Raw genomic sequence first — 18,538 nt, 5'->3', positions numbered from 1 at the left:
CACTATTTATTGAAAAAAAAAAATCAGTGTGTAGTTCAGATCCTCGCAGTTCGGACCCATGTTGTTCAAAGGTCAACTATAGTTTTTTACCCCAAAGAGTTTGTTTCACCCTTGGTTACACTTATTATCTCTGTGAACTTGGTCAAGTTTCTTGATTTCTTTGAGCCTCAAGTTCCTCATCTGTAACCTAAATATGATAACATTAGCTATAGGGAATAGCTGCATTGAAGACCCAATATGCAAATCTTTGTGAATGGATAGTATAAAATACTGTATACATTTCAATCTTTTGCCCAGCCATAACAATTATTTAATGACTCCATCATATCATATTTTTGTATTAGCCTTATTCCATTTATTGTCCCTAAATTCCATTTATTGTCCCTGTTTTTGTTTTCTTATTTCTTTCCACTTCCAATTTATAAATCTTCTGAATATATAAACCATTTGGAGGGAAAGATAAGATATGTATAAATAACTGAATAAATTTGCCCTGGCCAGTGTGGCTCAGTTGGTTGGAGCGTCGTCCCATACACTGAAAGGTCTCAGATTTGATTCCCACTCAGAGCACATATCCAGGTTGTGGGTTTGATACCTGTCAGAGTGCATATGGGAGGCAACCGATTCGATGTTTCTCTCTCTTAACCTATCCCTTTCTCTCTGTCTAAAATCAAGAAAAACATATCCTTGGGTGAAGATTTTTAAAAATCCTGTATAATAAAAGCCCAATATGCAAACTGTTCGACCGGAAGTTCAACTGGGAGTTCAACCGCTCGCTATGACATGTGCTGAGCACAAGGGGGCGGTGCAGAACATGGTGGATGTCGGCAATGGGGTGCTGGCAGTGGGAAGCAGTGGAGGTGCTGCCGGTCCCAATGGGCCCCGATGAGAGCGGGACCACGCGGGAAGGTGGAGCAGGTGAGCGGGCGGTGCCAGGCCAAGGCAGGTGCCCAGTGGGGCTGTGAGGCTAGGGGCATGAGCTGGGTCCCGATTCCCGCAGGCCACACCAAGGGGCCCCACCCATGCACGAATTCGTTCACCAGGTCTCTAGTAAAATAATAATTGAAGAAATTTAAATTATAATTTTGGTAGTGGAGTGCAAAAAGAATCAGAAAAATATGCTAATGGGAAATTTCCCCATTTTACCACCAACCCAGGATCAGCCCTACTGCTATACCGACCTCAGTCATTGACTTACACCATGTCAAGTACAATGTGTAGTACCTGCCATAACTTTTTAGTGTTTACCTGATTGGCAAAGTCAGTTATATTGCTAACTTTATATAGGCCAGGAGTGGGCAGATCTTGGCTTTAGGCCATGTAAGTCCAGAGCCATCAGCTTGGTGCCACCACAGGCCAGCTTTTTGTGGAGATATTCCCCAATTCACATACCTGGAAACAGTAGAAAAATGCATTAATTCATCCCATTAACAGTTAAAGAGCCCCTACCACCCACAAGCACTCTAGCAGGCACTCTGGGTGGTGTAGGAATGGTTAAGAGATGGCCCCTGGCCTCTGAGACTGTGTGGGCCAAGGGAGAAACAACTGTGCCAGTAACTAGCTAGATGCAGTAGGGAGGTACAGCAGAGTGCTGAGTGAGCAGTCCCTGGAGCTGTCCTGACCTGTCATCTACCAGCTGAGTGGCTTCAGGCACCAACCTCTCAGTGCCTCAGTGTCCGTATGTATAAAGTGGGAACAATAATGGCACTTATAATAGGGTAGCGGTGAGGATTGCGTAAGTAACACATGTAAAACATGTAGATCAGTGATTGGCACCACAGAAAACCCTTGATGGAGGAGGAGGAGGATGGTGGTGGGGGTGGGGGTGGGGTGATGTTAGGTGCTCCCTGGTGGGAGCGAGAGAAAGGCCTGCCAGTATCTCATCCAGGAGGTTGGGGAGGGTGCTGCAGACTTGGTCTTGCTGGGCAGAGGAGAGGGTGCTCCTTCCAGGTGGAGGGTCAGCCCTCCGGGCACAGGTCGGGTGCGGAGAAGGAAGTCCTGAGGGCTTTTTCCTCAGGCAGGACCTGCTCCTCACTCCTGACACCTGAGCGTGGTGTCAAAGTGGAAACAAATATGGCATATTGCCATTGCAAGCACATGTCGTTTGTGCTCATGAGAGAAAATTGGCCAGGCTGGTTTGTGGACAAAGGCTTTCCTCAAGCAGACCTGATCAGTGCCTACAGTGGCAAGGATGTATGATAATAAGAAGCACTTGGCTAGTTAATTCCAGATTGTTAAGAAAATGAAGGGTTTAAACAAATCTGTGTGAGTTATACAGGTTAATAGTGTGATCTGAGTTTAGCAAATTATTCTGTAGCCCTTCACTTTCCTTAAAACAAACAACCAACCAAACAATCAACCAACCAACCAAACTAAACAAGTTGTAATCAAGCTCATAACCCACACCAAATGATGTCAATGCTAGGCACAAACCCTGATGAAAGCCCAGACTTCTTTTTATCCTGTCATTCCCACAACACTATTCTTTTACAAAACGAAAGACACGAATTGCTGTCTCCAGAATGGCAGAAATTGCTACAAACAAAACCAATGAATGGCAGAGAAAAACATCCACTTAACTTCACCTTGTACGTAAATAAATTCATTTTACATGTAATTCAGTGTAGAATTTCCAAACAGAATAACCAGTTTAAAATGAATGTGGTTTATTAACAATTAAAAGTGATAACACAAGCTGAAGAAGATTGGGGGTGAAATGTTGAGTTTCCTTTGATAGGTAGAGTAATTACAAAGTGTGCTTTTGAAGTTCAAGAAGACAGCCTTAGGACACAACATTTTTAAAGTAAAAATTGGCTTGCACTCTGTTCGAGTGATTTATTTTGCACTGAGAAATGGGTGTGAGACATGATGTGATTTAAAATTTCATCCCTTGATGGAACTGCTTGAGGGTGACATGATTTTTTTCTTTTTTCTTTTCTCAGCCTGCTCAGCCTATGAAGTTTCCTATCTGAAAGTTAATCTTCTGAAACTCCTTCGGAATTTAAGGAAACCTAATCTTCTGGTGTGTGAACAAAAGGGATTTAGTATATTGCTTTCCCTCTGACACTCAACAGCCTAGGAGTGTCCAGGCAGCAGCTAACAGGGTCTAGCGCTCACCAGGGCAAAGAAAACCCAGCCATTCTTGTTTGGGTTGCTCATTAAGTAATTATCTTTGAAAAAGTTCACCTTTACCATTAAAAAATGCTTTCTTCTCTTCTTTCAGAAGGCTGGAAAGTGTGGGGGTGAATCCGGTGGGGGTGGGGTGGGGTGAGGGGGGGAGCAGTAAATTTGATGAGGGAAGTTAAAAGGAACTGGGATTTAGTTAAAATAAAAGGTTAGATTATAAAGGGAGCAGTTTATTGAGGAAGAAAAGATGAATAATAGTTTAAAAGTTAGCTTGATGGTAAAGATATTTTACATGTTTCGGTGAGTGTTTCTTCTCTGTTTCCACCAAGAAAAAGAAATTCGTTTGACAGACTTTTAAAAGTTTTCAACAGTCTCTTTCTTTATATAAAGAAAAAAAATACTTGAAAAAATGTCTCTTATGGTATGCTAGTACATGCTTAAAAATTGGCTGCCTGGGGGAGGAGAAGGGAGGGGAGACCCTGATTTGCAGTGTTTGTCAATTTCCTTGGTGTAAATACTCCCATTAGGGCAGATTCTACCAATGTGATGTCACTGAATGTGAAGTTGGGAAGAGATGCACAATAAAACACCACTTGTCTTTCCACCACACAGATACAATAAACGTAAATAACCCCAAGAATGTAGAGTCTACATTGTAGACAATAGAAAAATGTAGTAAAAAAGGAAGCGATGAGTTTGGGGTACTTATTAAAACCTTTAATAATGACTGTGTTTAACAAGCAGCTCACATTCTCCTGAAAATTTAAGTTGGCTCTCAAGAACCAGAATGAGCTGTATCAGCACACTGGTATATGCATGTATGACATTGTGGAAAGGGATTTGGAAGGCCACACCCCAAATTATTGACGGCGGTAATGAACTCTCAGGGAATTGTGGTGTGTGGAGGGGGACCATGATTCACTCTATGCCCTTCTCTTTTATATACATTGCTAATGTAATAAGAGTGAATAGAAAATGGTTTTCATAAAATATTTATTGTTTTCATACCAATATTTTCTTCCCTCCTTTCACCTGACTCCAAGACCCACTCAGCATGGCCAAATGAAAGATTATTAGACTAGACACTAAAAACTTGGTTTTTAATTCTGGTTTGGCCTCTGGCATCCAGGTAACAGCACAAGTTATTTCTTCTGAGCTGTGGGATCTTTGTCAAATGAAGATACTTGGGTTATATCTCTAAGAGTCCATCTGGTGCTAAACTTTACATTTCAGATTCTTTCCCGTATCATTCAACGTGTATACAGTCTGCGGGAGATCAGAGCACACCCGTGGGGTTCTGTGAAGCCCAACTCACCACATGCATTGCTTCTTTTATTTCCCGACTTTTCAAAAGATTATGGACTTGAAACTCATGGTCACTGTTGGTAACTTGGCTGGGTTGAGAAAACTGAGGTTTGGGAACTAGCTAAAGGAAGGCCCAGGAGATGTTCTTTGATTAGCTCTATTCCTAGCAGAACTCACTGATGGTGTGTGTGACTAGGGGGCCCTCCCCGTGCTGCCTGGTTCGTGTTCTGCTGGAACCTATTAGCTTGAGTAGCTACCCTGAACATCAGTCTGCATCCAGCTGACTCTCTCTAACCAGGAAAATTAGGAGTTTGGTTCCCAACCGAAATAATAACATACAAATTTTGTTTTTAATTTTAAACTATAAACTATTAGATATTTATTGTAAAATATTTCGTAAATACAAATGAGCAATAAAAAGGATACTCACTGATTTTAAAGTGTAGAACTTTCCATTTTTGCAGTTACTGTGTTTGGTATATACACATGTGGGCATACGGATGTTTGAAATGACATCCTCCTTCTGGAGAGGGAGGCACAGCATAGGCACAGAGTGTGATGCTCAGGCCGGGTCCTGGCTCGGTCCACCAGCTGTGTGACCGTGTGCAGTTTACCCTGTCACTCACTCGGTGCCTTAGTCTGCTCATCTGTAAAACAAGATGGTAGAACCTGCCTTGCAGTTTTGTTGTGAGGACTGAGTTAATGCATATGAAATCCATATAGAGCAGAGCTTGGCACACTATTCAATGAATGGTAGCTATTTTAATTTATTCCATTGTTTATTGATATGCCATAGTTTACTAACATCTTATGTTGGATATTTAAGTGGCTCCTAATTTTTTTTTTATAATTGAGATGAAATCTTTTATGTTATAACTTTACACATATCCTCAGGATAAATTCTTAGGCCTGGAATCGCTGAGCATGCACATGCTAATGTCTTAAGCATATATTATGAAAATTAAAGTCCTCCTTATACACCATGAAAAGAACATCCATGTAAGCGCACAGACATGTCCCATCTCTCCCTCAGGTCAATGCTGGCGAATAGACTGGGCTTTCACATTCCTTATCAAAATGATAACTACAAGTCTATTTCCATAATATATACAAATCTATGCTCTTCATCTTTAAGATGAAGAACAAATGCCCTGAGATACTGTTAAACTGTGCAAAATTAATTAAATTGAAGGCAGGCACTTTTTCACACTAATTAATGCACCTGGTTGTGCCCAGGCATGGAAACACAGATGTGTTGAGCAATTCCTCCGGCCCCACTGCTGGGCAGCAACTGTGAAAGAGACGCACACTGAGCGGGGAGCATGTGCACCTCCAGGGGAGAGGGCAAAGGCCCCTTTTTCTCTTCTTTGCAGCCTTCTTGTCACGGGATTCTAATATTCCCCCCTGGCTTGGAGGCAGACCCTTCATGCAGCCCGAGGGGAAGATGCTATGTTCCTCCTTCCTTCCGCTGCTTGAAAATGTGTTAACACAAACCAGGTTCTACCTGAGAACCAGAACCAGCAGGACACTGGGGACGCTCCGGTGGGATTTCTTCCTCAAGAAAAACCTATTCATCTCTCGATGACCTTGCAACTGATTGGAAGAGGCCCACACTGATTACTGAGGATAATCTCCTTTACTCAAAGTCAACTGATTGTAGCTGTGAGCCACATCTTCACAATACCCTCACAACAGCACCCAGCTTGACAGGTAATCTTATGACTAGAGGCATTAGCTTAGCCAAGCTGACACATCACAGGCAGTCACAACCAGTGCCTGAGCACCCTAAGCGCCATACCAGGCAATGCACAAGATTTCTGATTCAGAGAGTGTTAACCTCTCTTCAGAGGGAGAAAAACAGGAGCTTTTATTCCTATTTTCATACAGGATGATTTGGAAATTACAGTTCGTCAGTCTCACATAATGAATGAGTTCAGAGAAAAGTTTAGAATATCCATTTGAAAGGTAATTGGGAACAATAGAGGGCTAGTCGTGATATAAGAGTGCTTCCAAGTATAATTTCAAGGTGAGTTCCAAGGAGCACTAGTTCCATGGGATAGCAAGTAGTGGGTGCAAGGTGAAGATTCCATAGTTAAAAAAAAAAATCTGGGGTAAAATTAAACATGCTTCTTTACCGAAAAACCGAAAAGTCTCTTTGGTAGATGAATGTGAATTGGGACCCTAAGAGGCTAACTTGATCACAAAATCATTTTTTTGCTGAGCACCTTTTGCGTCTAGAGTCCCATGAAACACATGGAAAAGGATGTTATAATCTATAGTGTTGGCCACTCAGAATACAGATGGGCTAAAGTGTATTCCAGATTATCCCATATACTACCATTTAGCACCACTGGATTCTATGCAAAAGTAAGTTTACTCAGCAATTCCCATAGAAGATGTTACTGAACACCCACCATATTGAATGAATGCCCATTATGTGCCAGACTTTATGGTCAGTGTTGGGAACATGGGCAGGATAAGATTGACACAGACCCCCATCTCATGGAACTTGTATCTTTTCCTAGACATGTGTCCCATGAGGAAGGACCCCCTGCTTCCTTATCTATTCTGAATGGAGCACCAGCAGACCCACTATCAACCCTGGGGCACGTTTCCTGTAGGTTAAAAGACTATAGAGACGGGACCTTGTGTACTAACAGTCTGTGCCTTGGCCAGAGGACTGGAAGTGCTAAGAAAAAGCACAATGGTCTTGCCAGAAAATGAGATCAAAACCGGAAGGAAGAAAATCCTTTCACATGGGGTGGGCAGTTGGTAAAAAGCAACGCCTCTGAGGTTGATGGAAAGAAAAGGTAGCCAGTCTCTCTCTCTCTCTCTTTTTTAAAATATATTTTAATGATTTTTTACAGAGAGGAAGGGAGAGAGATAGAGAGTTAGAAACATCGATGAGAGAAACATCGATCAGCTGCCTCCTGCACACCCCCTACTGGGGATGTGCCTGCAACCAAGTACATGCCCTTGACCAGAATCAAACCTGGGAACCTTCAGTCACAGGCTGACGCTCTATCCACCGAGCTAAACCGGCTAGGGCAGCCAGTCTCTCTTTCCAGCTGCCAATACGTAGTTTCTCCTGATAGCCAGAGACATCCGCGACTGAAAACCTTGAATGTGACAAGATGCAAGTAACTAAAAAACTCAGGTCTTTCACAGCAATATGAAATTAAAAAGCCAGCCAGAAAAGCCACCTCTAAGGTTCTTATCTCTAGGCTCCTACTTCACTGAAAAGGAATTTTAGTTAATTTGAGACACTCTTTTGTGGGTCTTTCAAAAAAGCTCTATGGGCTGTCTTATGCAGGACTGTTGATTCCTTGGTTTGCCACACCCACTATCTTATGGGTCAAGCTCATCTGGGCCAGCTGGGCCTTAACTAGCCAGCTCCCAGCTGTGGTACAGCTGCAGGTTTTCAAGAATAGGTGTCCTATATTGGGGAGGTGCTTACCAGCAAAATGGAGGAGGTGGTTCTCCAAGAGGATCACGAGGAGACAGGGAGAAGATGAAGGGCAATCCTTCCTTCTATCTCACACTGGACACCAGTCAACAAACTTGCATTGAACATTCCTTTTATGCAATGCATATGAAAAATGGACATTAAGGTAGGTCAGATATATTAGACAGTATAAATGTAACTCAACCTGGGAAATTATAGATGAATGTTTTCCCAAGTTGGAATTGGACATGGACCTGAAAATTATTCCTTTTATGTCTATTCTAGTTTCCACCCTCTGCCTTCTCGGCCCCTCCCCAATAATGCCTTCCATTTGGCTCAGCCATACCCAAATTTTTTTTTTAAATTACAGTTGACATTCAATATTATTTTATATTAGTTTCAGGTGTACAGCATAGTGATTAGACATTTATAAAATCTACCAAGTGATCCCTCCAATAAGTCTAGTACCCACCTGGCACCATACATAGTTATTACAATATTATTGACTGTATGTCCTATGCTATACTTTATACCCCATGACTATTTTGTAACTACCAATTTTTACTTCTTTTTAAAAATATGTATTTTTGTTGATATCAGAGAGGAAGGGAGGAGGGAAATGGAAATGTCAGTGTTGAGAGAGAATCATTAATTGGCTATACACCCCACACTGAGGATAGAGCCTGCAACTGGGCATGTGCCCCAACTGGGAATCAAACCACGACTGCCTGGTTCATAGGATAATGCTCAACCACTGAGCCATGCCAGCTGGGTCAACTTGTACTTCTTAATTCCTTCACCTTTCCCATTCAGCCCCTAATCCCCCTTCCATCTGGCAACAATCAGTTTGTTCTCTGTATCTATGAATCTGTTTCTGTTTCATTTATTTTTGTTCTTTAGATTCAACATATAAGTGAAATTCTATGGTGTTTGTCTTTCTCTGTCGGACTTATTTCACTTAGCATAATATCTTCTAGGTCTATCCGTGTTGTGATAAATGGTAAGATTTCATTCTTTTTTATGGCTAAGTAATATTTCATTGTATATATGCACCACATCTTCTTTATTCAATCGCCTATTGACGGACATTTAGGTTGCTTCCATATTTTGGCTATTATAAATAATGCTGCAGTGAACATAGGGATGCATATATCTTTTTGAATTAGCGTTTTGGATTTCTTCAGATAAATCATACCCAATTCTTAAATCACTTCTGATCAGGACAGTGAGCAGGTTCAGTACCTTTGGCTTACCAGGTAGTAGGGCATGACTTAATCTTGTTGTCACAGACTGTGTTTGGGGATGAATACTGACCTGCCCATTCAGTTATAACTTCCCCCCAATATTGTATTACCACTGGTTTTCACCCATCCCATCTTGATGTTTACATTTCTTTGACATTCTTTCTTCTAGATCCCTTTGGAGTCTGCAAAGGGTATTGCTTAATTTTGTAAGAGTTATTCCTATAGCAAATCAATTTTCTCAATCAAACTTGCACTCAGCCCTAGCCAGGTTGGTCTAAGTGATAAAAAAATTTTCTCTAAGGGTCAGATGTGACCACACAAAACCTTGTAGATGTCAATGGTCAGTTATGTATGCTCAGGGGCCAGTCTATGTGGGTTCAAGACCTGAACCTGCCATTTACTAGTTTTATAATCTTTAGCAAATCACTTACTTTCACTGGGCTTCAGTTTTCTCATCTAATAGAATAGGCATACCAGTTTACAGAGTTGTTGTGAGGACTAAATGAATGGTAAAGCCCTTAGAACAGTACATATCACATAGCAAATGGTCAGCAAAGTTAGCTATTGTTGTTATTGTTATTACTTTCCTGGTTGATGCAGTGGTTTTCAACCTTCTGGCCCTTTATACAGTTCCTCATGCTGTGACCCAACCATAAAATTATTTTCGTTGCTACTTCATAACTGTAATGTTGCTACTGTTATGAATCGTAATGTAAATATCTGATATGCAGGATGGTCTTAGGCGACCCCTGTGAAAGGGTCGTTCAACCGCCAAAGGGGTCGCGACCCACAGGTTGAGAACCGCTGAATGGAACTCGCAGTTCAATGGGGACAAACTCATCAATGTGGGTTCTGCTGTAAGAGAGTGGCAGAGGCGTGGGAAGGACCTATCAGGACTGCCAAACTCACATTGCCTTTTCACACCTGAGGAGAGTGCAAGTGTGATCCTGGAAAAGGCCACCTCCCAAGGCGCCTATGGTAACTTTGAGTTAGAAGGTAAAATATGATCCACTGTAATTCTGAGTGCAAAGTAAAGGTTGTCGCTGCTGCACATCAAACTCGACCACAGAGCCAGTAAGCAGGGCTTAGCGGAGGGAAACAGGCAATCTCTCACCTCCCTTACCACCAGGGCACCGAGTGCCTCCCACCTCTGAACACCAGGCTTTGAATTATTGCCTAAGACTAACACCTTTTCTTTAAGAAGACTTCTTAATTTGACTATTACCCTCAGGGAAATCTACTTGCCAAAAATTCCAACAGTAACTGTGGGTTGAGATCCTGGAGGTAAATTAGTATTGGAGTTCTGGGCAATTTGCCCTAAATGCTAATGTATAAAAATGCACCTGGAGAAGGACATTTTTCTTCTGAATCACAGATCCATGGCCTAATTTTTAATACCAAGAAGAAAAATGCTAAGTACACTGAATAGGGTCTACTCAGGTAACAACTTGAAGGTGGGGGGGCTTGGCATTCACTTTTGCACTCACTCACAGCGCCTGCCTATTTCCCTGAGCGCATGGACACTCCAGAAAACGTGGTGCACTCCCAAGAGGGTGTCAGAGAAGGCATAGAATCCTGGGTTCAAATTCTAGTTCTGCCATTTATTTACTAGTGTCGGGGGTTTGAGTACGTATTTAAGTCCTTTAAGAACTAGTTCTGAGAATAGTGTAGGTAAAGTGCCTGACACATCCTCTCCCATTGCTAAATGCTATGTGATTGAACCCGGAATTCCTTCCCAGAGGGAATTTTGCTATACTTAACTTTATAAACCTTTCCAAAAATAATTCATTCTGCATAACCTGTTTTTTTTATTCGGAGAGATAAATCACATTTGCTCTTTTGCTACTCATTTAAAAACTAATTATTATGCCTTTGGTAAAAATTAGTCATTATTCTTCTAGGAGAATATAAATTATTTTTAAATTACTTTTATGAAATCATTAAATCTTCGGGACAGACATTAATGTTTTCTTTTTGAGTAACTTTTTACTTCATATTCTTTGAAACTTCTTAATCTGATGCTTCTAGGCAGGAAAAAAAAAACAGGGGGGAAAAACATAAGAGAGATACTCAGATAGGATGCTGACTTTCATAGGCAAACACTATAGGCTAACAGAGGATGGATTCTACAAAAGAAAGATCATGGCCTCAGAATTCCACACACAGCTCAGCTATCATTCAATTATGAAGATGTGAGAAAACACAGAAACTGTGCTACCTATCCCTTTTATAAAAATAGTTACTCATGGAAGTACTCCAGCCAAATGAAAAATTAAATCAGAATAAAGAAGTCAGGAAGAGAAGCTGAGGTAGACAAGATGCAATGGTGAATACAAACTTTATAGTAACTAACCAATGATGTAGTTGCAAGCTTTAATGCAAGTTTTAAGGATTTTTATATCAGAAAAAGATAAATAAACTATAACAAAACAATCTGTAGCTAAAAATTTCAGTTTACTTCAATGAAACCTAAGAATGGGGAGAGGAATTAAAATTCTGCTGAAGATCTGATCTTGAGGGTTGTGTGAAGATAGATTATAGATTCTAAATAATTCTTGACTTTATAGTGACATATAAGTTCAGTTGTATTTGTTAGAGTAAAATGAGCCAAATATAATAAAGAAGAAAGGAAGCAAAGAGCAAATTCCAAGCATAACAAATCAAAATACAAATTAAGATGGCAGGAACAAGACTAAGTCAGTAGCAATATATCTGTGGTTAGAAGAACTGTGAATGGGTTAGTTCTCCCCTACACCACTCAACAACAAGCAAAAGCTTTCCAATTGGGTGAAAAAGCAAGACCGCTTATGTTTTATTCATAAGAGACATACTTAAAAGTAAGTGACAAAGAATTGTTTTTAAAAAGACATAAAAAGACACATAAGGTAAATGCAAATGAAAAAAACTAGGAAGAGAAATATTTATAAGCGAAAAGAAGAATTTAAGATAAAATACATTGAACACAAGAGAGGAGTCTAGCCCTAACCAGTTTGGCTCAGTGGATAGAGCTTCGGCCTGTGGACTCAAGGGTCCCAGGTTCAATTCTGGTCAAGGGCATGTACCTTGGTTGTCGGCACATCCCCAGTAGGGAGTGTGCGGGAGGCAGCAGATCGATGTTTCTCTCTCATTGATGTTTCTATCACTCTCCCTTTCTCTCTGTAAAAAATCAATAATATATATAAATATATACATATATATATGTACATATATATATGTACTTATAAAAAAAGAGAGGGGTCTATTGTGATATTAATAAAAGATAAAATCCATCAAGAATATATAACCTTTATGCACTGAAAAACGCTTCCTTGAATTGAAGTCTTTGCAGCCCATCTGGCAGAACAAAACTTACAAAATCCTTACAAATTAATTAGAAAGACATCAATAAAGATTCTTTATCTCTCTCATCACTTAAAAAATTCCAAGGGTTTTAGGAGCTCTGTAACTACAAACTACTGTAATATATATTTATTATAAATCACAGTATCATATGAGCTATTGGAATATAGTTACTATTAAAGCCATGAGACAACCACCAAGGGAATGAGTGCCTTCACTTCTTTTAAGGTTAGAGACAAAATTCCATGCATCAAGGATAGGAACCAGTCAAATAATTTCATGTCCTTTCCAAAGTAGTATCTAAACAACACTAGGATATGACCCACGAGGGCTTGAGCCCCCTGCCTGAAGATGAGAATCTGCAGCTATCTGCGAGGTCTCAGACCTGAGCGTGGGGGATGGCAGAGGGTGGCATGGCCCTGGCAAGGTCACTGAAGGTTGCCCAGGTATCTTTCTAGTAAACCGCGAAAGTCTCCAATCTTTATTACGCTTGCCAGAGAAGAAACCGGGGCCCACATTGTGAAAGGTACCTAAAACGTCCTTTTCCCTTATTGGGAATACAAAAGGCCAAGTTTCTCTCTAACCTGTTTATGAAGGTACATAAAGAAAAAAATAAAAAAGGAAGCAGACAGGGTTTGTAAACAAATAACTACAATACCCTGCACACAGAAAACGGAGCAGTAACTTTGGTCCACATTTTTTTTTTAAATTGTTGAAAGTATTACATATGTCTCCTTTTCCCCCCATTGACCTCTCCCTGCCCACTCCCATCCCCCCCTCCCAGCACAGGTTCTCACCTCCCTACTGTTTGTGTCCATTAGTTATGCTTATATGCAGCATACAAGTCCATCTTTCTTAAGGACTGTGGTCATAGCCTTTCAATCTCACCTGAGACATATGTAGGGAAAGCCATTCCAACAGTGTCACCCCCCAGTTTGTAGTTTTCCTGATCATTCTCTATAACACAGGATACTTCGACTTTGAGCAAGGCAGGAAGGTCTGCCTGGCTTCTCCATTCCTACCCACTTAGTGCCACAAACCGAGTCTGTAGGCCAGCTGCTGGATCCAGCAACTGTGCTGCTCCTGGTTTTTTACATCTGTAATGAAATCTAGGCCCAGCACCTGGCTCTTCCATTTTCCATGATTTGCACATCCTGCTTTCTTTGCCTGAAAGCCCTCTTCCCTGCCCCCAAGGTGGCTATTTCAATTTCTTCTTCAATTTTCAGCTCAGATGCAACCTCGGATGGAAAGCTGTTCTAGCTGCTTGCAAGTGTTGGCCAATACCTGTCTTTGCATCTGTTATAGCACAAATCACATTGTTTGGGTCTTGTTTGTAGGTGTACCAGTTAATAATGTGGATTTTGTAATCCAAAGAAACATGATAATTAAAAGAGAAAAATCAAAGTGCTTTATTCAAAGTAATGTCCATCGCTAGTTACACATTCCCCCATCTTTCAGGTAATTTGGGGATATCATACCAAAGGAACTTTTCTTGTTTTGAGGCAAACCATTCAGAGACCCAATTTTCCACTTCTTCGTACATTTTGAAGTGCTGCTCAGAAAGTGCATGTGCCATCGATCAGAACAAGTGGTAATCTGAAGGAGCAAGGTGGGTTAATACTTCCCAGGCAAGATCTTTTCACGTGTCTTTAACTGGTTTTGAAGTGTGTGATAGTGCATCATCATGAAACAAAATTACTTTGCCATGTCTTCTGGCACATTCTGGTCGATTCACGATCAAAGCGTGGTTCAAATTGATAATTTGTTGTCAGTAGTGATCAGTATTAACGGTTTCACCTGGTTTTAGAAGCTCATAATATACCACACCTTCCTGATCCCACCAAATGCAGAGCATTGTCTTCTTTCCAAAATGATTTGGCCTTGCAGTCGATGTTGATGGTTGACCTGGATCAACCCATGATTTTGTGCATTTGGGATTCTCAAAATAAATCCACTTTTCATCGCTAGTCACAATTTGATGCAAAAAAGACTTTCTTTCGTGCCGTTAAAGCAACATTTTACTGATGACTTTTTGGTTTTCCATTTGTCTTTCATTCAGTTGATGTGGCACCCATTTTCCTTCCTTTAAAATCTTTCCGATTGTAAATGATCAAAAATTGTTTGCTGAGCAATGTTTAATCTTTCTGCAAGTTGTTTTTGAGTTTGACACTCATCTTCATCCAATAATGCTTGTAATTGTTGGTCTTCAAACTTTTTCCGTTGACCTGGACGCTCTTTGTCTTTCACATCAAAATCATCACTTTTAAAGTGTTTAAACCAGCGTTCACAAGTATCATGAGATGGAGCATGTTCACCATAAGCTTCCCGAAGTATTCAGCAGCACTTTTCTTCAAAATAAAGTAATGAATTAAAACTTCCTGCAAATGCTCTTTTTTTGGCATGAAATTTGACATTTTTAAGCTTAAAAATATCTATGATGTTAGATATTTGACATATGAAGTTTTGAAGCTTGTTGACAATACAACAAAATAGCATACATATCAAATCGCATATATATCAACATATGTGCAACTCCATCTATTGAAAAAAATCCGCATTAGTAACCGGTAATAGGTCTGCCTCCTCCATGAAGCTAGAACTGTATGAGGGCAAGTTGGCAGCCAGAACAGGGCCTGACACACAGTGGGTCAGCATTCAATAAATACTTCCTGAGTCATTGAGGTAATGATCACATGAGCAAGGATTCCTCTTTCCCTGAGATAGCAGTGAAGAGGAAGGGGAGGTGTGATGGAAAGCTGACTGGAGGTCAGGACAGAAGCGGAAGTTGTATTTGCTTACAGGCCCCTGTTTTCTCAGTGAGGGAGGAGGTTTGGCCACCTGCTTAGAGCAATGGAGGCAGGGAGCTGGTAGGACCCTTGAGGAAAGTGGTAAGGTTCAGAACAGCTGTTCGGGAGAGCAGATGAGACATCCTTGAGGCCCCCAATGAGGTTGGAGCTCATAAATTTATAATGGAGCCCAGCAACATGAATATGCCATTCTCCCCAGAAGGGCTTAGCAGACATGCACTAAAAACAGACAAAATAATGCTAGTTGTTATTTATTCATACCTACTATGTGCCAGGATCAATGCTGTGTGGTTAGGGTGCCCACTTTCTATTCCTCATAACAAAGCCTATAGTGTAGGTGTTATTATTTCCAACATACAGATGGAGACACTGAGGCTTATGAAGGCTAAGCTGGCGATAGGCAGAAGCATATGGAAACCGCAGACTGGCTCCAAAGGCCAAGGCTTTGTCTGGGGCCATCACCAAGCCTTCTGTGGTTTAGCTGGATTGAACTGAGTTGGAGGTGGTCATGGTGAAGGCAGTGGGAGTATAAAGGAGAATAGAAGGAAGGGCTCTGGCTAGAGTGTTATTATATAGAATGACTAACTGTGGGCTCTCGGTAAGCGAATATATGAATTCAGGTATGTTTGGAGACCTCCATGTGAAGAGAAACTAAAGGTATCAGTAATATCAAATAATAATTTTTAAAAGAGTAAAAAAGCTGGAGAAGGGCATAGATAGGAAGATGTGGTTTATGTTTATGATCCAGAGTGACCCAATTCCAGGTGGTGATAAAGCTAAGATGTGGCCATGGGAATGGATGTGAACATACCCGAATGAAGGAGGTTACAGAGCTGTAAGACCGTCTGTAGTGTTTCTTGGAAAGTGAATGCCTAGCATATTTTAGATGCTCAATATTTCTTGAATTAATGGATGAATGAGAGGATAGCCACAAAGAGAAGCTATAAAGTAATGGGACTTCTTTACTTGTGTGGCTTGTGAGCATTTATCACTCTTTTGCAATCCTGCTTTACCCATAAGTTAATTAAATAAAGAGAGCAAAAGAAGTGTCCCATCTGAAATGAAAACAAAGTGCCCCCTTGAAGTGACGATCTGATTTTTGCAGAGTAGAGTTGTGGAGGCACAAACATTTGAAGGCCTTTTTGATTGGAGCAAGAAGGAAGTTCAATGAAAACAGTCATTATTATGCTGGAGAAGAACAGCAATCAGATTGAGAAATGACAATCTTCTGTATACTCTGTTGTTTTTCCTATACGGTACATGAATTAACACAAAGATAGCATGAATATTTTGTGTTTTATGTGTTATATCAGGGCCGAGGCTCAGTCAACCTTTCATGCTTTGAAGCTAGTAATCCAGGCATAGAGTCTTATTTAAGCTAAGTCATGATAATCCTTCACAAATGGAATATAAAACTCAATCCTGATTCATGAATTAGTGCATTGTTTTTCCCTGCTGACGTCTGATTGTGAGGTACAACATACAGGCATGCCAAGCAATGACAGATGAAACAGCATGATGTAATCTTGCGTTTCAAAGAGTGAAGCCTCCAGGGTATTGGTAAACACACAGCTAAACAGAGCCTCACAATACCCTTCTGTGTTTTATGGTTTTGTCAAAATCAAAGGAAACGTATTTACTTTGGAACAAATAATTGTGGGAAATGTCTATAGTGTCCCTGTGGCTTGTTTTCCTGGTAACTAGAATTCCCTTTGGTGTGTGAATAATGCTGGATAAGTAAGCCGTGTTGGACAAAGGACAAGATGTATTCCAGCCTTAATTATGGTATAGAGGAGTTTTACTCTAGGCTTCTTACTTCACTTGTCAGGAAATTGTTATGGGAAGGCGAGTAACTGTTTTACAGTTAACAGAGTTAAGGTTCTTAACTGAATATACTCTTGGTGAAATGTAAGTGAAAGGCAATTTCTCAACTCTGTATTTTTAGATCATTAAAACTGAAAGACAACCCTGGCCATCCGTACTTGGCTAGCTTTTGCAATTTTGCTGTAGAGAGGCTAACCCCCATGCAACTTGATACCTGTTTCTGGCATTTTCTAGTTACTTGCAAATAGCATTCAGCTCTTTCCTGCTTAGCTCTGTGATGGTGAATAGTCATTGTAGAGAGGCCTTTCTACTTAAGAATACATCCATTAAGGAGCACACTAAGAAATAAGATCTAGGAACCAACAAGTTTAACACTCTCCAAATCACACTTTCCTCCCACTTTTCTTCTAAAAGAATTAAACCCCAACAGTTTTTTATTTGATTAAAACAATAAAATGACTTTACACTGTAGATAACCTCAAAAATCACCTGCCATAGCATGAGATGCAAAGCCAAGGGCAGAATAGAAGCATCCTTAGTGGTCTGGAACCTGGGGAGCCCAGTTAGAGAAGCCACACCTTCAGTGATCTGAAGGCTCCGTTGATTCTTATAGTATGATAGAATGTTATTATACTAATTGTAAAGGATTTATATTGTGAGACTGGCAAGCATGGGGTTCACTGATGGCGCTAATACAGATATTTCAAGGCAGAAGTAATGATACACTTTGCGAGGCAATGATGCATCAGAACAGAGTGTCAGCGGAATCCCAGTGAACGTGAGTCACAGTAAAGGTGTGGACAGAACTGGCAACATGAAGAAACCTCCTGAAACTCATGAAAACATGTTAATGTTGAATTTTATTTTCCCATATTTACAAGTGTGTGTATTATGGTCTTTGATTGCATGGACAAGAGATTATAGACATATTATATATTCATTCTATATATGTTTTCCTCATACTTTTATTCCTTTTCTTTCCTGTCTTCAGAATAATGGAAGATTTAGTTAAATTAGTTCATTTTTAATTCCCAGAAACTACTTTTATAAATACAGAGTACTGTATAGACCATAATACCTGATGGAATTCATTTAGTGCAAAAATGGAAAAGTTATACATTATAAATCAAGATGGTTATCTGAAACACCATATATTGTCATTATGCTCTAAAAATTAGAGTATTTTAGGAAAGAGGAAAAAGAGCTCACATGATTTGTAATTTACATCCTGAAGTTTCTTCCTCTTTCAGAAAAACAATTAGGAACATGTTTTTTTCCTTTTAAATCAACAACATACAACCGTGAGAATTGGGTGGTGTTGAATTCTTGTGAGAATTTCACTGAAAAAGTCCAAACTCTGTTCTATTTTAACCTTGATTGCAAGTGATTTCTGTAGTATCCTGCATTTTCCTTGGTGATCTGTGCTAAAGCAATATTATTAAGGAGCT

Source organism: Myotis lucifugus, unplaced genomic scaffold (genome assembly GCF_000147115.1).
Source record: "Myotis lucifugus unplaced genomic scaffold, Myoluc2.0 scaffold_182, whole genome shotgun sequence".
NCBI classification, from domain to species: Eukaryota; Metazoa; Chordata; class Mammalia; order Chiroptera; family Vespertilionidae; genus Myotis; species Myotis lucifugus.
The sequence above is the reverse complement of the archived record's forward strand: the minus strand, read 5'-3'. Positions refer to the sequence as shown.